Consider the following 26,994-nt stretch of genomic DNA (forward strand, 5'->3'; position numbering starts at 1 on the left):
AATAGATACACTCTTAATGCATTAGTTCTGTGCACTTTGGACCATGTATCAAAGATCATTAAATAGGGCCACAAAACATTTGTTATATGTACATCTTTAGGCTGGTTTAACTGGTCAAATTAAAGCTACATCTAAATTTACAACAGATTTATTCTATGCCCAAAGCAGTGACTCTCTGATGAACTTGAAATCTGGCTTTAATGACATATTACACCCCATACACAGGTAAAAATAAACAGGCAAATATTTGTGACACATCAATAATTCAGAATCTTGCTCATCACCCACCAAAGAAAAAGACTGTAAGGGCTCTTGTATTGCTGGCACTGTTGTGCATTATGTCCACACAATGGGATCCCATCTGTCCTGGAGATTAATACAGTTGTCATGAACAGTCTGTGGCTGTCATCTGTTTGCGTGTGCTGACTAAAGACAGGCAAAATCCCAGAACACAAAACAAAGAAATGAAACAACCAGTCTCAAGTCATCCATGTTCGTGCATGAAGTCTCCGTAGTGATCATGTTTTATTTTTTCCCCTGTTAGCACTGTGCCCACTTTTTTCTTTGTGATTATGTATTTATGTTCCTAGTATGAGTTTTTAGTTATGGTTTTGTAATTATCTGAGAGTATCCTTTCTTGTTAGTCCTGTCTCTGTTCCACTTTTGCACGGGTTGAGTTCCACGTTAGTTTGTGTAGTTTTGCACTTGGATTTACATGTTTGTTTTTGTTACTTCTTCTGTTGTAATTTTGCTATTGTGTTTATTGTTAGGTTTTATTTTCTATTTACTCTGAAATTTGGGTTTTGTTTTCAGTCACCTTATGTTCAGTTAGATTCACGTGTATTCGTCCTTCCTCCATTTCCTGAGTTGTTTACACCTATCACTGATTAGTTCATTTGGTATTTAAACCCTCACTGTGTTTCTGTGCCAATAAAGTCACTGTGATAATTGTGGTTACTGTGTATGTTTCTCCATGATTATTTTAGGTTTGACAGTTTTCCTATTTCCCGTGTTTATTCAGTCTTTGGTTTTCTTTTCGTATTACTCTGTTTTTGGACTCTGTACCCTCAGCCCCATTTGTTTTTTTCACTGTGTGGCTTTTTGTCACTTTGAGATTCTTTCAATTCAATCAATTAATTTTTTTTTTTATATAGCGCCAAATCACAACAAACAGTTGCCCCAAGGCGCTTTATATTGTAAGGCAAGGCCATACAATAATTATGTAAAACCCCAACGGTCAAAACTCCCTTTTAACAGGAAGAAACCTCCAGCAGAACCAGGCTCAGGGAGGGGCAGTCTTCTGCTGGGACTGGTTGGGGCTGAGGGAGAGAACCAGGAAAAAGACATGCTGTGGAGGGGAGCAGAGATCGATCACTAATGATTAAATGCAGAGTGGTGCATACAGAGCAAAAAGAGAAAGAAACAGTGCATCATGGGAACCCCCCAGCAGTCTACGTCTATAGCAGCATAACTAAGGGATGGTTCAGGGTCACCTGATCCAGCCCTAACTATAAGCTTTAGCAAAAAGGAAAGTTTTAAGCCTATTCTTAAAAGTAGAGAGGGTGTCTGTCTCCCTGATCTGAATTGGGAGCTGGTTCCACAGGAGAGGAGCCTGAAAGCTGAAGGCTCTGCCTCCCATTCTACTCTTACAAACCCTAGGAACTACAAGTAAGCCTGCAGTCTGAGAGCGAAGCGCTCTATTGGGGTGATATGGTACTACGAGGTCCCTAAGATAAGATGGGACCTGATTATTCAAAACCTTATAAGTAAGAAGAAGAATTTTAAATTCTATTCTAGAATTAACAGGAAGCCAATGAAGAGAGGCCAATATGGGTGAGATATGCTCTCTCCTTCTAGTCCCCGTCAGTACTCTAGCTGCAGCATTTTGAATTAACTGAAGGCTTTTTAGGGAACTTTTAGGACAACCTGATAATAATGAATTACAATAGTCCAGCCTAGAGGAAATAAATGCATGAATTAGTTTTTCAGCATCACTCTGAGACAAGACCTTTCTGATTTTAGAGATATTGCATAAATGCAAAAAAGCAGTCCTACATATTTGTTTAATATGCGCTTTGAATGACATATCCTGATCAAAAATGACTCCAAGATTTCTCACAGTATTACTAGAGGTCAGGGTAATGCCATCCAGAGTAAGGATCTGGTTAGACACCATGTTTCTAAGATTTGTGGGGCCAAGTACAATAACTTCAGTTTTATCTAAGTTTAAAAGCAGGATTCTTTGTGTGAAAATAAATCACCTTGGCTTTTGAGTTGCAGCAGCCTCTTATTAGCATGATGAAAAGCATAAAAATGTATATTTTGGTTGTATAATGTTCATTTACAATTGTTGTTGTGTGGATTCTCTGCGGTTTAGACCGCAGCAACTTTCTGGCGTGCAAAGGATTATGGGATATCTCAATAGACTGCTATGTTTAATCTGCGTTGAATTTAATAAACGCAAACCAAATTTCAGATCTCTTATATATATTACTCTGGAACAAAGAGGACAGTGTTGTAAAGGACAATAAGCAGGACGTTAAAGAGCAAACTTCACTTTCCCCCAAAATGACATGAACAGGAAACGATCACAACTCACAACCTGAGCTTCCTTCTGGCATGTTTACATAAAACAAACATAATAACAACATCTATAAAACCAGAGAATATATTCACGAGAGTTTTAGGCACAATATCTTCTTCTTCTTAGGTGGTCTGCTCTTGGGCACGTCCAGCATGCACAACCGCACACCATCTCTCTCGATCCATCGCCATCTCCTTTATGATGTGATAGCCACGCCCTTCTTGTATGTTGTCCAGCATTGCCAACCTCTTCATTCCTCTCCCTTTCTTTCCATCTGCTCTCCCCTCCAGCACTGTTCTTAACATTCCTTCTGATCTCATGATGTGGCCAATCCATCGCTCTTTCCTCTTCCAGATTGTAACTTTTAGGCTTCTCTTTTCTCCAACTCTCCTCAGTACTTCTTCATTTCTCACGTGCTCTCTCCAGCTGATCTTTTCCATCCTCCTCCAAAACCACATCTCGCAGCTCTCTAGTCTCTTCATGTCCTCTTTCTTCAATGTCCAGGTTTCTGAGCCATAAAGGAGTACACTCCAAACTAAAGTCTTGATTAGTTTCTTCTTCAGGTTTTGGTTGGTCTTTGCAGTGAGTAGCGCTTGATGTTTGTTGAACGCGTCTTTTGCCATAGCAGTTCTTTTCCTCACTTCTTTTTCGCTACGTCCATCATCTGTGAGCAGGCTTCCAAGATATTTGAATTGTTGGACTTGTTCTAGTACCTGGCCATCGATGTTGATCTGCAGCTGCTCATATTCACCTTTCCCAATCTTCATTACCTTCGTCTTGGTCTTGTTTATTCTCATTCCGTATTGCTCCACCACCTCATTTAGCTTTGTCATGATGGTCTGGAGTCCTTTTGCTGTGTTCGCTATCATTGCCTGATCGTCTGCAAATCTCACAGCTTGGATCAAGTGTCCTCCCATTTTCACTCCTTCTTCCAATCCTTCCATGGCCTCCTTCATCATTGTCTCTGCAAAGATGTTAAAAAGCAGCGGAGACAGTAGGCAGCCCTGTCGCACTCCTCTTCCGATGATACATGGTCCAGCCATCCCCTGGTCAGTTCGCACTGTTGCCGTCTGTCCCATGTAAAGGACTTTGATCAATCTCCTCTCCCTCCAATCTGTTCCCAGTCTTTCAAAACGGCCATCAGTTTCGTTCAGTCCACCCGATCGAATGCCTTCTCGTAGTCGACAAAACAAACATAAACATCTCGGTTGTGTTCAATGTTACGTTCTGATAATATTCTCATGATGGCCATTGCCTCTCTTGTTCCCATCCCTTTCCGGAATCCAAACTGGTCCCATCCAATGTAGTCCTTCGTTCTGGTTCTCAGTCTGTTGTTAATTACTCTCAACAGGATCTTTGATGCATGGGAGATGAGGCTGAGTGTTCAATGTTATTCACATCTCTGTGCATTGGGTTTCTTGTGCAGTGGCACGATGATACTGCGCAGGAAGTCCTCAGGCCATGATCCAGTATTGTATATGGTTTTGCACAGAGTGATAAGGTGCTCCTCTCCTTTATCTTGCAGTGCGTTGAGCAGCTCTGCTGGGATGCCATCTTCGCCTTCTGCTTTGCCGGTCTTCAGTTCTTGTATGGCATGTAGTATCTCACTTTTCAAGATGTCCGGGCCAAGTTGGTCCCTCTCTCCCTCTTCCTCTTCTTCCATCTCAATTTGCTCAGGCCTCTCTTCTTTGTTGTAGAGCTCCTCTGTGTACTCCTTCCACCTCTCAATGATCTCCTCTGGTTCTGTCAATAGTACACCTTGCTTACTCATGATGGTCTTCATTGACTGATTCTTGTTTTTCCAGGTCAGTTTTTTCACCCTCTGGTACATTTTGTCAATCTTTCCAGCTCTTTCCAAGTCTATCTCTTTGCATTGTTCCTCCCAATACTTTTCTCTCGCTGCATCTGTATTTCTTCTCAGTTCATTGTTAAACTTTCTGTACATCCTCTTTCCTTTCTCTGTGTTCACTTTTTTCCACCATCTCCTCTCGTCCATCTTTCGTATCATATTTTCTGTCCCCCACGGTTTCTTTGCTCCCCTCCTCTGTTCTCTTCCAGGCACAATATACAAAGAGTTTAATGCTGTTGTCCATGTGCAGTGGTTAAAGTGCAGCCTGAATGCATTGAGCGTCTCAATGCATTTCTCCTGTCATGCAACTTTACCCATAATACACTGCAGCATGTGTGTCCAAACATTGAAACCTTCAAAAATAGTGCATTACTTTAAAACTAAAACCTATAGCTGATATTTTCACTTTATAAAATGCCAGACATGACATTAATTTAAATTACTTGTCTGGAATTAGTTTATGCAGCCGGTCTGCTCTGTGTCAGCCTGATCCCATCAGACCTCAGAAGCTAAGCAGAGCAGGATCTGGTTAGTACTTGGATGGGAGACCTCTTTGGAACACTAGCGGCTGTGTGTGTTTCTCCAGGTAAAACTGAAGTTGCGTCAGGAAGGGTATCCGGCATAAAACTTGTGCCATTTACCAATGTGGATCTGGTTGTATCCCCTGTGGTGACCCTGAACAGAACCGGTAGCAGCCGAATGAACAACAACAACTTGTCTGGAATTAGTGTTATGTGTCGACGCGGGTTGAGGAGCGGACCTGCGTCTGACGGAACCCAGCGCCAAAACAACCAGAAAGCGGTTCCAAAAACAAAATTTTATTTTTCCCCCTTCTGTGCAATACAAAGTGTACAAACGTAAAATGCGTCTGTCTGGTGGAGTGAAGGACGGCACGCTCTCCAGTGCCCAAAAGGATCGAAGCCCGGCGCTTCTGGACCCACGTTCACCGCCAAACACCCCCCAGGTGGACACGACAAACCGACTCTGCGAAGGATAGAAAAGGTGAGGTAAGTCAGCAGCTACAACTAATATCCTTCAAAGGCACACACTATCAGCAACACATTCAGGTCTGAATTTAAGCTTTATATAAATGAGCAGCTTCTCACAACAGGTGGAGGATCATCAGTCTGCATGCCATGGCCGTGAGAAGCGAGCTGCACAATTCTCATCAATGTTCACATATACTGCGTAACAAAATACCAAGTTACTGTTAACAATTATTCAGACAATCAAATCACCTCTGATGTGTGCTGACAGCATGTGTCCCTCACCCGTCCTCCTTTACAGGCACGATGTGTCAAACCCAGGCGCAGTCCTCAGCGTCTCACAAACGAACATCACAAGGTCGAGTTCCCGGCAATTCTGCTTGAATCACACATGGCTTAAATGCAGAACGCCATCTCATTATCTGCTTCAGCTGAAAGTCTTTAAGGTTGCACGTGAGCACCATCCACAGGTGCTGCACATCACGTTGATGAGGGTGAAGGACTCTTCTGCCAGCACCTTCTCCACAGACAATAAATCAGTTTGCATACCACCTGGAGAGCAAAGAAAAGTAAAGAACACCAAAATGTCCAGCCAAACCCCCCCAACACACAACAGTACCCCCCCTTTAACGGGAAGCCTCCCGGCGACCGAACAGACCAGGTCCGAGAACAACACCTCCCTCCGGGATCCTCGTCAGGAAGCAGACAGCGTAACGCTCCCAAGGTCCACCACAGACAGCAGGACAGGGCACCGCAGCTGGTAGGCCGGCTGGCATCAACAAAAACCCCAAAAGAGTCCCAAGTACAACCTAACATACAAGAAAAACATAAAACCCACCTAAAACCTCCCCAGGGGACCGTCCCATCCAACCCCGGGAAGAAAAGAAAAAACTCCCAAATGAAAAAGCCCAACACAGCCCCACAAACACAATACAAACATAAATGCACCAAGAAAAATAACAAACAACCCCCCCCAGAACGACTTGCAGAGCCCAACACCCACCAGAAGGCCTTTACCGCCAGTTCCAGGAGAAATAGCCAAAGCCGGAATCCCACAGAGGTCCCCAGGTACCCATGGAGCAACGGCGCCCCCCAGAGGACCGTACCATCAAACCCCAGGAGGCACCCTCCCCACAACCCAGGAACCCCAGACCCGGCCACACTTGGTAGTCGGCCCCACTGTTGTGAAAGTGTTGTGACACGGACCCACAACAGGGGGCGTTAATGAACGGACAATGGATAAGCCAAAAGTAACAATTTAATGTTGTGAATCGCACAACGACGTACAGACAATAACAATATGGTGGACTGTCAATCATACACCAGGTGACATGTGGGCAGGCTCGACGATAGAAGACGCCTGGCGAGAGAAGAGCCGGATCCCCACACAGCTTCCACCACCAACGGAGCTGAAGAACACCGGAGCCGCCAAGCCCTGCGCCCCAGGTGGCCACTGTCTTCAGCAGTCAGACCCGGTACTGCTGGCAGAAAACAGAGACAGTCCTGATGAGTGTGAGTTCGCACACTCAGTAATCCCACAGTCAGTGTTTAGTTAGGAGGGAGCACCTCCACCTTCAATCACACAGCTCCTGTGCAGCTCCTGTTTAACCACTTATCTGGTTTGGGGTGTGAGGTGAAGCCGTCGCTGATCACACCAAACGCCAATCCCACAGATAAGGACACACCAGGAAAACGGCTGCAAAGAAGTTCAGATTAATACTTAATGTTTTGAGTCAGCAGAGAAAATTACCTGAATGGTAGCTGATTTCTCGGCGGGGAGGTGGAGTTGCAGTCCGGCCTTTAAGGTGGTGGTGATGATGTGGATGAGTGACAGCTGATGCTGATGACGAGTAACAGCTGTCACTCCCAGTTGCTATGACACCCTCTCGTGCTTGAAGCCCGCACTTCAAGCAGGGCGCCATCTGGTGGTGGTGGGCCAGCAGTACCTCCTCTTCAGCGGCCCACACAACACCCACAAGCCAATTCCCCCCCAGAGGACCGTCCCATCAACCCTGGAGGTGGAACCTGGAAGGAAACAAAAAACACCAAAGTCCAACCCCCGGAGGACTACATTAAACAACCCCGGGGGCAAATAAAACAACCGATAAACCCTGTTACCTTCCCCAGCACCCCGAAAGACCCCAGATCCCTCCCAAAGCCTTTCGGCGGCTCAATTTTGGCGAACGGCACAAAATATCAAGCCTGGGAAGGGAACAGGAAAAACTAACCCGGCCCCAACCCCAAGGCGCAGCGGAAAACCGGAAATACGTCCGGTGCCCCAACCCGACCATACCCCAGCCTATCGGGAGGGGTGGAACTACCGAAATGGCGAACGGCAACAGATCGGCCCACCCCTCTGACTGAGGTATGTTCCCGCTGCACCACACCCCGGCAACACCAATGATGAACGGTACAAAGGCCCACCGAGGCTGGAGTGGAACCGGGCCCCAACCAAACCAGAAAAAACGCCCCTAACAACCCCCCCCTAGGTGCAGAGGTCTTCTGAGAACGCTCAGCGTGACCAACCTGCACCACCCCACAACCCACAAGACGAACGGTCTTGGGGCGAGTGAGGTTGGGGTTAGGGAAGTAGGGAAATAAAAAACAACAAAACAAAACGACCCCAGACCCAAACAGAAAATACCTAAATACAAATAATAAAAACCAACGATCAACTGAGCCCAGACGGGCTTCGAATCGCCTGTCGTTCACTCCACCAGAAACGCCTCTGAATCCCCAAACAATTTATAACCCCTTTCAGAAAAAAAAACCATCAGCCCAAACAATTTTTTTTTCTTTTTTGTGTGTATTATTTTGCCTGTCCCAGAACACCTGGAGATACGTCACCACTATTTTTCTTGACGCTTATATGACGGGGCAATATAGCGACTTCAGCTCGTCCGAGCTGCATGGACTCATCCGCAAGAGGAGCCAGAGGTCCCGTCAGAGGAGTCTCAGTGGGGCGAAGAAGAGGCAGCCCAGACCTGTGTCGGGGAAAGCCCCGAGATGAAAAAACCCGTTCTGATGGCCGCCCTCTCTCGCGTCCACGCTCCTTTATCCGATCATCTAGACGAATCACCAAAGATATTAGCTCATCTAAAGCGTTTGGTTCGTCACGGACTACTAGCTCGTCTTTTAATGGATCATTTAAACCATCCACAAACACTCCGCTTAATGCTGCGGCATTCCAACCGGACTGAGCAGAAAAAATTCGGAAATCCACAGAATATTCCGCCGCACTCCGCCTCCCCTGCCTGAGATTCAGCAACCGTTGGGCAATGGTATAAGCAAAAACCAGAAAACATTGCATCAAAAACGGAGCACAGGCTTCAACGTTTCCCGCATAAAGCTCCGGACGACAAATAATCAGTTCGGAAGCCGAATCTCTGGGTGACGGAATTATCTGCACCGGTATCGATGATGCCGTAGCTGGAGCAGCAGGAAGCGGAACGGCTTGCGCTGCAAGCTCCATAACGCGGGCATCTGTTTGTTTAATTTGGTTTGCGAGATGCTGTAATTGCTCCCATATTTTCTCCAAGTGTTCTTGAACTCTTTCGGCAAATGGAACCGCCTCTGCCGCTGGGTCCATTGTAGAATGGCCGGGAACTACTGTTATGTGCCGACGCGGGTTCAGGAGCGGACCTGCGTCTGACGGAACCCAGCACTAAAACAGCCAGAAAGCGGTTCCAATAACAAAACAATTTATTTCCCCCCTTCTGTGCAATACAAAGTGTACAAACATAAAAATGCGTCTGTCTGGCGGAGTGAAGGACGGCACGCTCTCCAGCGCCCAAAAGGATCGAAGCCCAGCGCTTCTGGACCCACATTCACCGCCAAACACCCCCCAGGTGGACACGACAAACCGACTCTGCGAAGGAATAGGAAAGGTGAGGTAAGTCAGCAGCTACAACTAATATCCTTCAAAGGCACACACTATCAGCAACACATTCAGGTCTGAATTTAAGCTTTATATAAATGAGCAGCTTCTCACAACAGGTGGAGGATCATCAGTCCGCATGCCACGGTCGTGAGAAGCGAGCTGCACATTTCTCATCAATGTTCACATATACTGCATAACAAATACCAAGTTACTGTTAACAATTATTCAGACAATCAAATCACCTCTGATGTGTGCTGACAGCATGTGTCCCTCACCCGTCCTCCTTCACAGGCACGATGTGTCAAACCCAGGCGCGGTCCTCAGCGTCTCACAAACGAACGTCACAAGGTCGAGTTCCCGGCAATTCTGCTTGAATCACACATGGCTTAAATGCAGAACGCCATCTCATTATCTGCTTCAGCTGAAAGTCTTTAAGGTTGCACGTGAGCACCATCCACAGGTGCTGCACATCACGTTGATGAGGGTGAAGGACTCTTCTGCCAGCACCTTCTCCACAGACAATAAATCAGTTTGCATACCACCTGGAGAGCAAAGAAAAGAAAAGAACACCAAAATGTCCAGCCAAACCCCCCAACACACAACAATTAGTTTGGTTAAAATTTTAACCATAAGATAAAACTGTATGCCTGTTGATGACTTGCTTGATATTCCGGTGAGTGTGTATGGTGTAAAGCAAAATGATCTTTTTTCCCTTTCACTTCCTTTCTCTCCTGTAACCAGCACTCCTCTCCATGCAGAGGATAGAGATGTCTGTCTGCTACAAAACATTTAACTGGCAGGTACTAAATTTTTTTTATTTCAGACTTCACAAATGTTTTTAACGGTTAAGCTTTATTCACTCTGCCTGCAAAAATATGTTAGCGGTCTAAAAATGATCAGACCTAAATTTATCAGAAGCGAATTGGTTCGCTGATGGTTTTCAAAGTTATCTAAAAAGCTAATCCGATAATGAAAACATTAGCTTTGGTAGTTAGCGGATTAGCGGAACTGTGCCCACCACTGCCACAGGTATTGTTATTTAGTGCAGACTATGTTGTTTCAAATTTTTCACTACCATTTGTTTAAAAGCCTTACAAAAAGTCAATAATGGGTCAAAACAACACATTTTTAGCTCAGAATCTCAATTCCAGGCTTATATTTACACACTGGTTGGGCAGCAACTTCTGAAGGAGGACAGATGCTCAACTTTTGAGCTTGGGCTTTAGGGAATGATAGGACTCCACTCAGTTCCTTCTGAATCTCTTGGATAACAGCTAGCTTGGCTTGTCAGCAAAATTGTCACTCTTGTCAAAATGAGTCACTGATGGCAAAACGTAACGTGTCTGCAGTGCCGATAAGCCACAGAAAGTTCCATGACTAGAGACTGGATGCTTATTTCTGCTTTCTACCAGACCCATGTACAGTTAGTCATTCTGGTCTGCCATCTCCAAGGTGTTTTTACATACACACACACACACACACACACATACACACACACACACACACACACACACACACACACACACACACACACACACACACACACACACACACCGATCATGTCTTCACTTGCACATCTTTCACTTTGCTTTGATATCACGAAAAGCATGTGACAGTTGGGTCCATAACTATTTGGACCATAACAGTATTTTAGCCGTTTTGTTTCTATACACCATCAAACGATAAAGACAAAATTAAACAAACGGTCATGTGCTTATAGTGTTGACATTTTCAAAGAGCATAAATAATTGGACAAGCATTCTAATTCTAAGGATGAAATCATCGTTTTTACAGCCAGTGTTCTTTAGATACAATGCATCTGGAAAGTATTCACAGCACTTCACTTTTCCACATTTTGATATGTTACAGCCTTAGTCCAAAATGGAGTAAATTCTTTTTTTTTCCCCTGAAAAAATTGACTCACAACACCCCATAATGACATGATAAAAGTTTTATTGAAAGTTTTGAAAATTTATTAAAAATAAAACCTAAGAAATCACATGTACACAAGCATTCACACCTTTTGCTCAATACTTTATTGACTCTTCTTGAACATGATGCCACAAGCTTGGTGCACCTATCTTTGGGCGGTTTCGTCCATTCCTCTTTGCAGCACATCTCAAGCTCCATCAGGTTGGATGGAGAGTGTCGGCGCACAACCATTTTCAGATCTCTCCAGAGATGTTCAATCAGATTCAGGTCTGGGCTCTGGCGTTGCCACTCAAGGACATTCACAGAGTTGTCCTGAAGCCACTCCTTTGATATCTTGGCTGTGTGCTTAGAATCATTGTCCTGCTGAAAGATGAACCTTTGCTCCAGTTAGAGGTGAAGAGCGCTCTGGAGCAGGTTTTCATTCAGGATGTCTCTGTACATTGCTGCATTCATGTTTCCCTCAATCCTGACTAGTCTCCCAGTTCCTGACACTGAAAAACATCCCTAGAGCATGATGCTGTCACCACCATGCTTCACTGTAGGGATGGTACCCTGGCTTCCTCCAAACGTGATGCCTGGCATTCACACCAAAGAGTTTAATCTTTGCCTCATTAGAACAGGGAATTTTGTTCCTCATGGTCTGAGAGTCCTTCAGGTGCCTTTTGGCGAACTCCAGGTGGGCTACCATATGCCTTTTACGAAGGAGTGGCTTCTGTCTGGCCACTCCTTCGTAAAAGGCATATGGTAGCATACACATACACTCTACCATACATACTTCATGCTTGGTTTGTACTCTGACATGCACTGTTAACTGTGGGACCTTATACGTAGACAGGTGTGTTTCTTTCCAAATCATGTTCAATAAACTGAGTTTTCACCAGGTGGACTCCAATTAAGCTGTTGAAACATCTCAAGGATGATCAGTGGAAACAGGATGAACCTGAGCTCAGTTATGAGCTTCCTGCAAAGGCTCTGAATAGTAATGTACATGTGATTTCTTAGTTATTTTTTTTATTTTTGATAAATTTGCAAAAATCTCAAAACTTTGTTTCACATTGTCATTATGGGGTATTGTGTGTAGAATTTTGACAAAAAAAATTAATTTAATCTATTTTAGAATAAGGCTGTAACAAAACAAAATGTTGGAAACGTGAAGCGCTGTGAATACTTTCTGCATGCACTGTAAGCCAGGGGATGGACACATGAACATTTCCATGGCCCACCTCTCTGCGTGTCTTGTGTGACTCTCTGCGTGCATAACTAACTGTCTATGGTTTGAGTGAAAAATTAGAAAAGGTTGTTGTCATTGTGGCCCATGTAGTTAGTGCTTGATAGTGGTGCCATGGCAATGCTGTTGCCTCATATCCAGCAGGCTGAGAGTTTAAGTCTAATTTGAAGGCTTTATCCATGATTTTCCCTCATCAATAACCAAATACTTTGAATTTTGAACAGCATTTCTCAGTGCATGATCCAGCTACCAGGTGCCTCAGTGTTGAGGACCCCAGTGGCTAGAAGTCCAAGGAGACTTGCACATTTCACCCGGCTCTGATGGATAAATGTTACTCTCAAGAGATGGAAATGGACCATGCCTGGGTGGTTGTCACACAGGACCAAAGGTAGTTCCGTCTTATTCTTTCGTGTATCCTCATCATATGTCCAGCATTGTGTCGTGTAGCCACACCCTCGTCTCAGGTCCCTCTCAGAAAAGGTACGCCTCTGAAAGTGGTCTGTGCAGGAGACAAGCAGTGATAATGTGGTTGGCAGTCTGCTCAGGCTCCCTGCACTCACATGCTGCCCTGTCTGTTAGGCCCCACTTTTTCATGGACGCTTTGAAGCAGCCGACCCCTGTGCGTAGGCGGTTCAGGAGGGTCCATTACCGGCAAGGGAGGTCTTCTCCTATGACGCCATCTCTAGGATCTGGGACATAATGGTTGTAGACGTGTATGTCCTGCGGACTCCCACTCCTGCTCCCATGCCGCCACCAGCCAGGCTTTGGTTGTCAGATCCTCCGAGATGGAAGTAAGCATCTCTTGCGCGGCCTAGTTGTATGGGTGGTGGGACTTGAGTCTGCTTGGTGGTGTTGCCTTGGTTGTGGTGTCATGGAGGAGGTGCCAATCGTGTACCTGGGCTTTCCTTGCCAGAGCGAGGGTAGCAGCCTCTCGCCGTAGGCTGGCTGGCGCTATTCTTGCTAGGCTCCTACAAGCTCTTGTATTCTCTGTAGCCGAGTACTGTGCTCCAACCTGGAGCAGAAGCCCACATGTTAAGAAGGTCAATACAGCCATTAACAATGCCCTCCGGATCATAACTGGCTGCCTGAAACCCCCCCGGTGGTTCCATGGTGTGGTGTATCCATGTCGCTAGTGCATGCTCCCAGACATTACTTAATTTGAATATGACATCAGATCACCTTGTACCCAACAAGACTGCTTTTGGACTCACCAGGTCAAAAGAAGATGATCACAGTAATGGTACTGCACTGGAACTGTAGCAGTGTGATATTCTCAGTTTTATACATTTTTAATTAAATTTTATCCACATAGGTTGATTCCATGCATTCAAAGTTAACATTATCTGGATTAAACAAACAAAATTCAGAAGAAAAGATGAAAATATATTTTGTCTGTTAAAATGGCCTGTATACGGATATCATAAAGTCTTGTGCAAACAGAAGAAATAACAGAAACAAAAAATTTGGGAAGTTGGCCACATATTTTTTTAGAAACATAACAGTAGTTTCTATCTTTAAAACAGACTTTGTTTTGGGTGTCGCTGCCAATCGATGCGGCAGTGGAGCAAGGGAAAAGCACACAATGTTCACTTCTGTCCAAAGAGTGGCCGGGCTAATGGGGAGCCTGTCTGGCTGATGTTATCCTGCTGTCACTGCGATCTTCTCACCGCTGCATGCACATTATTAGCCGGGTAAAAAAGCTCATTGATCTCCTGCATGATGCTGTTTGTTTAGCCATCTGAAACATGCCAAGTAAATATGAAAATCAATACACTACAGCGTTTGTTCCAGTGACCATGTGCCATGACTTCATGAACGTTTCCAGTCACACTGCAAGATCTGTGACAGTCTGCTGCTCAGCCTGCATGTATCAGTCATTAACTTGCACCACTATGAGATGATCTGATGGGAAATGGAGCGGAAAAACTCATCTCAGGTGCACTACATTCCTCTCGCAATCAGGGACCTTGAACCTATCTGCAGTCCATGCTGCTTTAGTTGTTTTATTTGTTTTTTCTTTTTCAATGGTTACTCAAGTTCACTCTCAGCAGCATCTCTACTCCTCGGCACTGCAGCATAATGCACACACATACATACATATATACAGCACCCTCCAAAAGTATTGGAACACTTGGTATTTCACACTTTTTAATTTGTTTATGCCATTTCCAGTACAAAAAATACACAAAAATAAAAAATGCAAAGCTTGCACTGTGCACAATTTCTCCAATCACAGCCAGAGAAGCCTGCGACTTCTTCCTGGTGTCTTGGTGGCTTTCCTCACTTTTCTCTTTCTTGCACAGTCACTCAGTTTTTGAGAACTATCTGTTCCACACAGATTCTCATCCATTGTTGTTGTGTTGTGTTCTGTATTGTAAACCTTTTTGGTAGCATGGCCCAAGCAGTGGGTCACCACATTGAGTCAGGTCTGCTTGAGGTTTCTTCCTCAATATCATCAGAGGGAGTTTTTCCTTACCACTGTCACCTGTGTGCTTGCTTGGGGGGTTGGTAAGGTTAAACGTTACTTGTGTGAAGCACCTTGAGGCAGCTTTGTTATGATTTAGTGCTATATAAATGAAAATAAATTAAATTTAAGTTTACTATAGAGTGCCATACTGTTTGTATTTCTTCATAATTGATGTAAATAAAGACCAAGACATATTCAGTGACTTGGAAATGTTCATGTATCCATTCTGTGACTTGCCTAAAGAAAACTGGCAATAAAACAGATTATTTACAAGTATTATACCAAATCATTCTATTATTTATGCAACCCATCATCTTGGCTTTTATATTTTTAATTAATTTATATGAAGTTGTAGAAATTTGCTTTTAGTTTGACTTAAAAGATCATTTTAGAAATTATTTTTTTGTATTTGAAATGGCATAAACAAATATAAATGTGTGAAATATCAAGTGTTCCAATACTTTTGGGTGGCACTGTACATGCAGCTACAAGAATTGTCTTGTCTTACTTCATATTAGTGTTTAAAAGCAACAATAGGTGTGTCTTTTACTAATTCCTCCAAGTAGCCATTGTAACCACTGGATCTGTGAAGATCACAAAACATCAAAGATCATGTGAGCAATCAAAAGGTGACAAGTGACTTTTTATTATTAATGTTTATTAGCAATAAGTGTGCCTATAACCTGTGAAGACCAGTCAAGATCACCATAGGTCACAGGTCATGTGGATCAGTAGCCAGATGATACATGACTTTATAGCAGTGTTTTATAGTAGTCACAGGTGCATCTTCCAGCTGTTGCACAACAGCATACCTCATGTCACATGTTTGATTAATAAACTTAATGTGATTGTAGGACCTTTATGGCCAGGAAGGCGGTGGGATCGAACCCCGGACTGCTCGCACTAAAGACCAGAACTCTACCAGGTCAGCCAAAGGGGAATTCTCCGTTAGCCAAGTTAGCGGGAACATCTTTTCAATCCGGACTTCATCTTTCTACATATCTCCCCACCATTTTTGACTTTGTCCCGAAGTCACAGGTGCATTTAAGCATGTTCTGTGACTACCCACATCCTGTCAAGAACGCCAGTTGTGACCGTAGGACCTTTGTGGCCGGGACGGCCGTGGAATCGAACCCAGACTGCTTGCACTAAAGACCAGGACTCTACCAGGTCAGCCACAGCTTTTGGAAAGGTTAACAGCATATGACACTGGACAGCAGCTATGTGACTATTTCCACGAGTCTGGCTCGTAGTTACTATAGCAGTCAGTGTTGATAAGAAAGCAAATGAGGACTGCCGCGCAGACATAGAGATCAGATTTGGTCACTTGATGTATAAAAATATGGGTAGCCAATCAGTGAGATAAGATTTGAACCAGATATGCAATAAATACTATTTGAAAAATATATGGTGTCTTTGAGCATGGTCACAAAGTTGCTCAGTTGAGCACCTTGCTCAGCAGCACCCTGGCAACATAGTGTGTGTGTTTGTGTGTCTGTGGGTGAATGTGACATTATTGCTGACACCTGTTATAATTCCAGAAGGATTGAACCCAAAAATGCAGACCGAGACCAGCAGGAGTAAAAAGTAAAAAGTTTATTTACTGAAGCTGAAGTTGATAATGAGAGTCCAAAACAGTCCAAATTATAAGGAACAAAGGAGGAGAGTTGGCAGCAGCACAGGGACAAGGGGATACACAGAACTAACTGCTACCATAAAGGGACCAGATGAACCAGAATAACCCAGCAGCTGAAGGCACAAATGTGTCAGACTTAAATAGTGGCATGTAATGAAATGACAAGCAACAGGTGAGGTGACTGTGATGAGAATCAGCTGTGAGGAACACCAGATGACAGGACCACTCCTACAAACACACACAGGGATTGACAAAGAGACAGAGTGTAACATCAGACCACAAAGAACTGTGGGGTGAACAGTACATAAAACAAAATGACAAATGATTACCAATCTAAACGGGAACAAAAAACGGACCAAGTACAAAACAAAGGAACAATGGATGTAAACTACAGTGGAACTCAAGCAAGGCTAAAGTGTAAAATAAGGAAAATGCAACAACTAACAGTCAGGACAGAGACAAGGACAGCGGACAGACAACAACAACGTGTTTGACAGGTTTCGCCTCATATTTACTGGACATGTACCTGTGACTATGCAATAGTTCCTAAGCATACTGTATGTAAATATGACACAAATAATGCATTGCCATGTGATGATATCGCCTGCTGGGGCAACTCAGCCGCATCCTCAGGAGTACTAATGAGGACCTGAGGGCCCAAGAGAGGAACACCAGGAGACAACAGAAATGGTGAGTGCAGCTTCTTCTATTCTTAATGCAAACAAACAACCTCCTCCCTGCAGACTGGCCTGAGTGTTGACTTGTTTGCTGACTGAGACAGGACTCTCGGGGCTTCACAGTGTCCTATTTGCTGATTTAAAAAAAGAAGAAGAGGTTTTCAGTGTTGTTCTAGCATCTGATTTCTAATGCATCTCAATGGTATGTGCAACCAAGGAGAAATGCTGTCAGGACCAACATTTTACTGATATACACTGACAGCACATCACATGCTGCCCTGACATCCTGTACAGTATATATTTTATGACATATTTGATTTAGTTAGGTGCAGTTGCCAGAATTTAGTTGTAAGGCAAAAGTGATTTATCAGGGGAAGGAAAAACTGCAGACTCACTCATCTCATGATGATTTGGGACAACTGGCTAGAAAAAGGTTGTTTATAAGAAACACAAGGAGGGATAAAAGAGTGGATTGTACACTGTGGAGTGGGCCATATGGGACAAATGCTGACATAAAGGTGCAGTATGAAATTGCACCCTTTGTTTTTCCACATACTGTGTACTGACATTAAGCCAAAGCTTATGTTTTCATCTCAAATTGCATTCTGTTACTGAAAATAAAACTTGATCGGTCTGCAAATCAACCAGCCCAATGAGCTGGGGTGGCTAAGGTCTCAACATTACTCTTTGTGTGTTGTGCTTCCTGATTGGAGATGACTTTTGCTGTGATTTGACTATATTCCATGTGCTAGTAAAAGCATCACGTTTGTACAGTAAAATTATAGATGAGCGGGTGGTTGGGAGAGTGAGTCTGTGGGACGGTGGTTAGTTGTTGAAAATGAATTGTAAACTCAAAGCACTAAGATTGTTGGCAGATATACTAATACAGTGTGTGTTATTGTTGACTACATGACAGAAGAGTCACTGTGGCTTTCTTAATGCTTCTTCCTGGAAATACACAGAGTTCATTAAGTCATATAGTATTCAGATACTCTGATAAAACCACTCATCTCTTTCTGAGTATCTGAGGTTTATACAGTAGTTCTCAAAATCTCTGCTCATGTCAGCTGTGCGTATTTCATCCTAATTAGTCAAAGAGCACTGTAATTGATCTCACAGCAAGCGTGTGTGTGTGTGTGTGTGTGTGTGTGTATGTGTGTGTGTGTGTGTGTGTCAGTTAATGACTGACATGGCTATACAGAGATCATCCGTAAACATCCATAAGGACCCGTCACACAAGTAGAGCATGAATCAGCCCAAATGGGGGAAAATAGTCAGAATTCCAGCCACATTCATATGGGACAGGCATTCGTATACAGTCGAATACCCATAATGTGGTTCGAAACCAGCTCAAATGATTTATGCACATTTGGAACCAGTGTTGCCACAGTTACTTTGTTGACAGCACTGTAACAGTAAAACTTGCAATTTCTAACCTACATTGTTTGTAAATGTAACTATTAAATTTTTCTAACATTTAAATTCTCTATAAACATTTTACTTGTCAAAATTATTATTATTTTAAGTAGTATTAGTAGTTGTAGTAAAAAAAAACGGCTTCAAAACTGGACCTTTAATCTAGGGGTGTTGGGAGGGGGGCACATCCCTGCCCCACGCCTCCATTCCATCTGGATTTGCCCCTGCTTTGGCGTTTGAGCACAAAGAATGGATAACATTTATTTATGCAGAAAACATGACCAGATTTACAGGTAAGAAAGTTTTATTGTGTTTTCACATCATGTGGTCCTCAGAAAGAGAGTTTAGGTGCATTTGAGTGGAAAATAGTGTTAGTTGTTGACGCGTCGCGGAGGATCAGCTGTTTTTAATGAGTACGATACGGAGCGGCTCAGCTCAGAATTCTAAATAAAGGAGAAAAATAAAGCATAAAAATGACTTTGTAGAGCTCAGTGCAGGTGTGCTGTTTTCACCGCGCTTTAAGAGGTGAGGACGAGTCGGAGCTGATGAAAAGCTCACAGCTCGCTTAAAGTGGGCAGTTCAGTAGAGCCCCGACCCCCTGCCCACGGACCAAGTTTAATGCTGCTGTCGACCCACGACGCAAAAATAATAGTAACGCACAGTGACTTGGAGAAGTAACTTTAATCTGATTACTCACTTGGAAAGATTAACACATTAGATTACTCGTTACAAAAAAAGTGGTTAGATTAGAGTAACGCGCATCACTGTTTGGAACACAGCAGCTCTCAACGTCAGGTAGACTGTGACCAGAACACAGTACGGATGGCCAGAGTGCAGGTAAGATGGGGCCACAACACAGCCCAAAACCCCGCAATGCCGGTAGAAAGCAGCAGGAATATGCAGAATGCACCTGTACTTACGTGGTCCGATCACCTTCTGAGGTCTGGGTGGAAGGCAAGCAAGGGGTGGAGCATGGCAGAGCAAGTGCTGTGGTCCACTCTTTGGAAGACCTGCTGTGTCTCACTGCTGGGTGTCGAATGACAAGTCATTCCATGGACTGATTACATGTAAACTAAGGTCCCCTGACTATCACATCACTGTAGTGCATGCAGTGCATGTGATTGGATCATTACGGCCATCTGATCACTGACGTGCACACCCACAGCCGTTATTACCTTTAATACCCACCAGTCCGCGTTGCAGTGCAGTGAACCCATGAACAGAGGACCCTGAATGACACACATCAGTCTATATATTGGATGAAATATGGAAACCAGAGGAGAGGTAAGGTAGGTCCTGATATTAACACACCAGCTGCTGCATGTGCCCCCCCCCCTCAGTTGGACACCCCCCTCCCCTTACCCACCAGGGAATCAGCTGTTTGGCGGCAGCAGGATGCACTACCCAGACTCACGCATGGCTCACTCACGTGCAGCAAAGCGATCAGCTGTTTATGAGCACACACACAATTGAGCCAATGTGTTCCAGCCTCACGCACACACAGTGGTTCGAGCAGCTGTTCATGAGGACACACACATGCAGCTGAGTGAACATGTGGGCCAGCCTCATGCACGCACAGTGGTTTGATCAGCTGTGAGCATGTGCACACACACAGAGCTGAGTGAACATGTGTGCCAGCCTCACGCACGCACAGAGGTTCGAGCAGATGAGGGAGCCTCATGCAGGACCCGTGGTGTGATCAAGTGATTGGAGCTCACACACAAGAGCAGCGATTCAAGCAGATGATAGAGCCCCACGCCTGTCCTCTCTCCAGGATATGAGGTCCACACCATGGTTCATGTGTGTGCCCTGGCAATCACTCAATGCTTCGGACTGTGTGGAGCTTGCGATCACATGTTACGTGCCTTGACATGCAGCGGGGCGTAGTGCCATATGGGAATTATATCTTGTGGTGGACAAGGAATTTGTAAGCTGATGTTGGCAGCTTCGGTGCTGCCAGGATGAGAGGGTGGTCACCACAGCTTGCAGCTCCTGCTGGTGTTTGCCCTGTGCTGTGACATGCACCTGCAGCTGTTCTGAAAGTGAGTTTAATTTTTATTTATGTTGTGAAGGCCTGGTGAACCAGTTGCCCCGCCATTCCTCCTACAGAGGTACATGGTGTCCATGTCATGATAGGTGTATTACAACTGTTACATGCTTAAGCGTCTAAGACGGAACCGTCTATTATTTGTTATATGTATTTTTCAAGCACCTCGACTATTAAAAGAAGTAAAAAATTAGATCACAGTAACAGCCGAGTCAAAATTGACTTGCAGAATGTGCTCCACTCTCACTATAGGAGTTACGAAAAGTACATTAATCTATGGGTTCATGACGGGGTACCAAAATGGAGTGTTTTTTGTAATGGGGGCACAAATTCGTTTCGTGACAGGGGCACAAAATGTGGGGTGAAAGGGGGGTATGGGGGTTAGGGGAGGGTATAGACACTAACTCTATGGTTATGGTTAGAGTTAGGAGAAGGGGAAAATTATGGATAGCAAAATGAAAAAACTGTTTCACAAAAAATTGGGTGCTTTTCGTGGCGGGGCATGAAAAGAAAAACGTTGTGCTTGTGGTTGACCAAATTTCTCCCACAAACATGTCAAGAAGGACAAATACATCTATTCCAAGCACTTTGTTGGTGAAGCTGGGCCAAGTATTGAGCATCCGGAGTTCCGGACCTTCTTCCAGCCATGTTTCTCCCTCAGCAAGTAAGTCATGTTTCCCATGGGGCAGATGCTACATGTCTAAAAGAGAGACGATCATTTTGGTATTTTCTCTAAAGTTATCAATGGTTTTGTGCTCGTAACAGTAGACAGCGTCAATTAGTGCGCCTGAATCACGCATGCTTCATATGCAAATAGCCATAATGTTAAAGCTATACATAATACCATGAAACCACGGTATTTTTGCCCACGGTTATCATACCGTCCAAATCTCATACCGGCCCATGCCTAATAACCAAAATGCACTCCTGCACTCATTTACAGCTCTGTTGCATCTCTGGAAATTAAGTAAGTACTGCAATACACTGTTAATAATATTAGGTTCTGATGTAGTGTTTCAGAGGTCAGTGCACCTCATTTAGAAAAGAAAACAATATGGTACTGTATGGTAATTCTGTCTGGAGTGACTGCAAGTTGGAGACCAGGATGGGAAGCCAACAAGACACTCAGGAAAATTCTGAAGGCGGTATAGGCTTCTGTGGCTGTGACTGGACAAACTGTGCATCACCACTCACACTGGCATGGTGGAGCATAGATGCATTTTAATCCAAGAAAATAAATCAAACCTCGGTGCCGGTCTTCTGTGTGTCTTCTGGCAAACTTTCGCTGAAATTTAATGTCTTCTTTTAAAGAAAACCCTTCTCTATGCTGCACAGTTTGTCGAATTAGTATGGGCTCTGAAAACTGAGGGACTGTAAATGCAAATGCCCATAATTGCCCAAAATGGTTAATGTGATGTTTCACACCCACTCAACCCAATTTCAATTTCAATTTAGTTTCATTTGTATAGCGCCAAATCACATAAAGGTTGCCTCAAGGCGCTTCACACAAGTAGACCCAGAGTTTGAGCTGCTTCCTTCTGGCTATCAGGGCTCCAAAAAGAACATTTACAGGAAATCCTTTGTTTCTTGTGCTATAAAGTCACTTATCAGAGGCTGCTCTGACACAATTTGCACCCATCTGCTCTACTACCATCTGCTCTAAATACTACTGTTATATGTATTTAAGTGTTTTTACAGGTGCCATATGTGTTGTGTGTGTGTGTTTTTATATATATATATATATCTATATATATATATATATATATATATCTATATATATATATAATATATATAAATATATATATATATATATATATATATATATATATATAAATATATATATATATATATATATATATATATATATATATATATATATATATATATATATATAATATTGCACAATATGTACATGTAAGAAGCCAAAGACAAATTTCCACTGATGTAGACAATTCTGTCTAATCTTTTTATTAAATTCCCTTGAATTAAAGCTGAACATCTACATGAAATGCACTGTGTGACTATAGCTAGTCACACAGAAGATTACTGAATAACTACAACTATTCTCTAGGTATTTCTGTGGCAATCATCTATCAAATTGATCTGTATCATGCCCCAACTCAAAAACCCGGTTAAAATTAAATATGTGGAGAAGTCTGAAGTCCAGGACTACTAGGCTGATGAATAGCTTCTACTCACAGGCCATTAGGCTTCTCAATAACTCTCTTATACTCTGACCCCTCTTCCACCTGAGTGACTGTTATTTCACTGTCATTCTTCTCCTCATCATTATTACTATCATTCTCTAAATATTTATGATAATAGCTCTGTTCAGTATTTATGCACCATACAACTCCTACACAGCAGGAAATGCTGCTAAACTATATAATATTGCAGAAAATTGCCAATGCTGCATAAATTGCACATCCACACATTCTCTAAACTGCACATCCCTTAAATAGTGTGGATATAATACATTCTTCAGTCTAATAATGTGTAATAATTTTATTATGTGTTTGTGTTTCTTTTAAAGTAGACCTGCATTGAAATAAATGCAGTCAGATCTTTGGACCAAAAAATGACTTATATTTACACATAAGATCCTTCTGAATGTAGTAAAGTAAATCTGCAAGCCCAGATCTATCAGTCAACTGAGAAATCTTCATTTGAAAATGACAAATTTACAGCTAAAATTTAGCCCTTCGCAAAACTGTCAGCACATCCGGGATGCTGCTAAGACGTCAGGGAAAAGACCCTATCCCAGCATGCATTGCGTGCGCCAAGTGTAATTTGTGGATTTATTGTTGTGAAAGTGTCGTGACACGGACCCACAACAGGGGCGTTAATGAACGGACAATGGATAAGCCAAAAGTAACAATTTAATGTTGTGAATCGCACAACGACGTACAGACAATAACAATATGGTGGACTGTCAATCATACACCAGGTGACGTGTGGGCAGGCTCGACGATAGAAGACGCCTGGCGAGAGAAGAGCTGGATCCCCACACAGCTTCCACCACCAACGGAGCTGAAGAACACCGGAGCCGCCAAGCCCTGTGCCCCAGGTGGCCGCTGTCTTCAGCAGTCAGACCCGGTACTGCTGGCAGAAAACAGAGACAGTCCTGATGAGTGTGAGTTCACACACTCAGTAATCCCACAGTCAGTGTTCAGTAAAGGAGGGAGAACCTCCACCTCCAATCACACACTCGTGCAGCTCCTGTTTAAACCACTTATCTGGTTTATATAGATAACGCCAATCCCACAGATAAGGACGAACACCACAGGATAACGGCTGCAAAAGAAATTCAGATTATCACTCAACGGTTTGAGTCAGCAGAGAAATTACCTGAATGGTAGCTGATTTCTCGGCGGGGAGGTGGAGTTGCAGTCCGGCCTTTATGGTGGTGGTGATGAGTAGTGGATGAGTGACAGCTGGTACAGATGATGAGTGACAGCTGTCACTCCTGGTTGCTCCGATGCCCTCTCGTGCTTGAAGCCCGCACTTCAAGCAGGGCGCCATCTTGTGGTGGTGGGCCAGCAGTACCTCCTCTTCAGCGGCCCACACAACATTTATGTCAGTTTGCATCTGCACCTTTTTCTTGTCTTATATGGAAGGATCTACTTTTTTAAAACTTCATATTGTCTTGTGGCACGTTTGGTGAGTACACATTTCTTTTATTTATGCTTGAAAATTATTTTGGGGGACTTTTTCATACGCCCGTTTGACTGAGTGGTGTCGCATTGAAAATCTACTGTCTTTCGCCTCCGGTGTTACCGTCGCGGGGTACGGAGGCGGGACCCGCAAAGAATTCAAGTCATTAAGAAGATATAAACCTCTCTTAGCGACCATGGAGCCTGTCCTTGCAGCAACAGGTGTCACTGGCCGCTTCACATCAAAACAGCAAGCGTATTCTCTGGACTTTTGCCAAGTTGGCTGCACCTCCATTCAGTAGACAGGGACGTGGTGCCGGCTGCACAGCAGACACGGGGGCGATGTGAGTGGCCCGCTTCGGCATTTACCAAGCACGCAGACTCAGTAAGCGCAGCGGAGGCAGAGAGCGAGGCATCAGGGAAGAACGTCGCCCGCTGTCGATGTCGCCGCTGATCTGAGCATGCAGAGCTGTATCTCACATTCATTGCTGCTTACTTTTGGATGTTGAAACCAGGATGTGTATAACAGTAACATTACTAACAGATAAAATCAATTTCAATGCGGGATCGGACTGAAGGCGGGAGCGCTCCGTCTTCTGCCGGACGTCACTGCAATGACCCGGATGTACAAACAGTTTTCGCTGAGGGTCAAATTTTAGCTGCAAATTTGTCATTTTTAAATGAAGATTTCTTCGCTGAATTACAAATTTGGGCTTGCAGATTTACTTTACTGCATTCATAAGGGTCCTATAAATACATATCAGCTATTTCTTTCTGAGATCTGACCACATTTATTTCAATGCAGGTCTACTTTAAATCATCTGCTGTGAACTTTCTACATGCAAATTTTCTAGGGAGAAGGAAGACAGTAAGAATTTCATTATGTAGTATAACTGTCTGATTTTACTGTGCACATGACAATAAATAACTCTTAACTTAATGAGCATTACCGCACAGGATTGGGTTAGACTGTATCTGTAAGTGAGGGATGCTGTAACACCATTTTGGATTTCTCAGGCGTTTATGATTTGTGTTTTACGCCTAAGCATAGCAGGTAGCTTCGTGGATCAGGAGTTGGCCTGCTAAATGTCTGTGTCCTTGACCAAGACACTTAATCTGTATTGTCTCTGTCCACCTAGCTGCAAAAACAGGCACTGACCTTGGCTGGGAAGTAACCTGCAATGGACTGGTGTTCTGTCCAGGGAGAGTTGTGGAGTCTCGTCCACTTCACATAGAAACAGTAGCTAGGCACTGGCCCGATATGTCATGCTTGCAGCACGATTGATTGACAAATCGCTTGTTGTGTAACGGATTCAGAATGGAAAGGTTTTATTCACCTTATTCAGGAAGTCAGGGTGGGCGGCTCCATTTTGTCAAGCAACTTCCGGTTTGCTACTGTGTCGCTGATTAGCTACGTAGGAACACGGTACGATGGAAGTGTCCAAATATGAGCAGCATAAATTGTTCAGTTTGTAGGTGCCACAACAACTGGAAGAAGAGGAAACTATCACTTTCAGAACGATGTTTTGAACATGGAAAGGAGAGATCTGAGTGCTGTGGATGAGCATTTAACTTATTCCTCCTCCATTGAAAGACGAGGATCTCCAGTGCTCGCTAAAGGCACTGAATTTGAAAAATCCACCCAGACGTCCTTGTCTGTTCTTTTCATTTTGTGGAGAAAAAAAACACACACCACTGGATCTTTACTCAGAGAAATGGTTGGACTATAACGCTCTGTTGAAGAAGCCACAGAGAATGCTAGTGAGACAAACAGGTAAGCTGTGTTTGTAGCATTAACTGCTATCTAATTTACTCATTTTCTGGCGTTTGATACAACCAAGCACTGCATAAAATAACACCATACGTATATTAACGTTACATATATTAACGTTACGTAATCTTGGTATTACGGTGGTACTACTTGTCAGGTAGTATTTTAATTGATTATGCTTTCATACAAGCTCGTAGTTCCTCATAGCCAAACCGTCCACGCCGAGTGACAACACAAAATAGTTAAAAATAATCAAGGACCACTTTTTCATGTCATCTTCCCACTCTGTTTATGACCCGTGGGTGAGCCTGTCGATCCCTTTGAGTTTTTCAAAAATAAAGGTTTTTGTTTCTACTCAGGGAACATCTTCCATTGTTCTCTATTGAAAACACAGCTCACCGGAAGTCTGAAGACAAAACAGAAATGCCTCTGTTGTAAAAGTGGGCGGGGCTAAATAAGGTGAATATGAAATGGCAGAGTGAAGTTATTAATATTATTAGCTTTCTTTAGTTTCTGGTCATGTCCGAATGCAACATTTCAGTCATTCTTATGGACTACATGCAGGCCCTGTAGCCCCCCCCCCCCCCCACCCCACACACACACACACACACACACACACACAAATGCAGGACAGAAGTAACGCATTACAGTTGTCTCTGCCTTATGTTGGACCAATAAGGTAGGCCAATAAGATTTCCTTGTCAGGCCTGCTGTAGCATCAGTGTTGTGTGTTGGGGGGTGTGGCTGGATATTTTGGTGTTCTTTTCTTTTCTTTGCTCTCCAGGTGGCATGAGAACTGATTTGTCTGTGGAGAAGGTGCTGGCTGAAGAATCCTTCACCCTCATCAACATCATGTGTAGCACCTGTG

General features: G+C 43.7%; 1 long non-coding RNA gene across 2 annotated transcripts; it reads left to right on the forward strand.

Annotated features, from left to right (window-relative positions):
* Positions 1-763: 763 nt before the first annotated feature.
* Positions 764-20,380, forward strand: LOC117503128. 2 transcript variants are annotated; one of them, XR_004558491.1, is made up of 3 exons: positions 764-846; positions 4,055-4,058; positions 7,363-7,374. It is a non-coding gene; the product is annotated as an uncharacterized LOC117503128 (long non-coding RNA). The 2 variants fall into 2 exon arrangements; XR_004558493.1 differs by lacking the exons at positions 4,055-4,058; positions 7,363-7,374 and adding exons at positions 10,946-10,955; positions 20,369-20,380 and having other exon boundaries at positions 767-846.
* Positions 20,381-26,994: the final 6,614 nt, after the last annotated feature.

Source organism: Thalassophryne amazonica, chromosome 2 (assembly GCF_902500255.1).
Source record: "Thalassophryne amazonica chromosome 2, fThaAma1.1, whole genome shotgun sequence".
Classification (NCBI taxonomy): Eukaryota; Metazoa; Chordata; class Actinopteri; order Batrachoidiformes; family Batrachoididae; genus Thalassophryne; species Thalassophryne amazonica.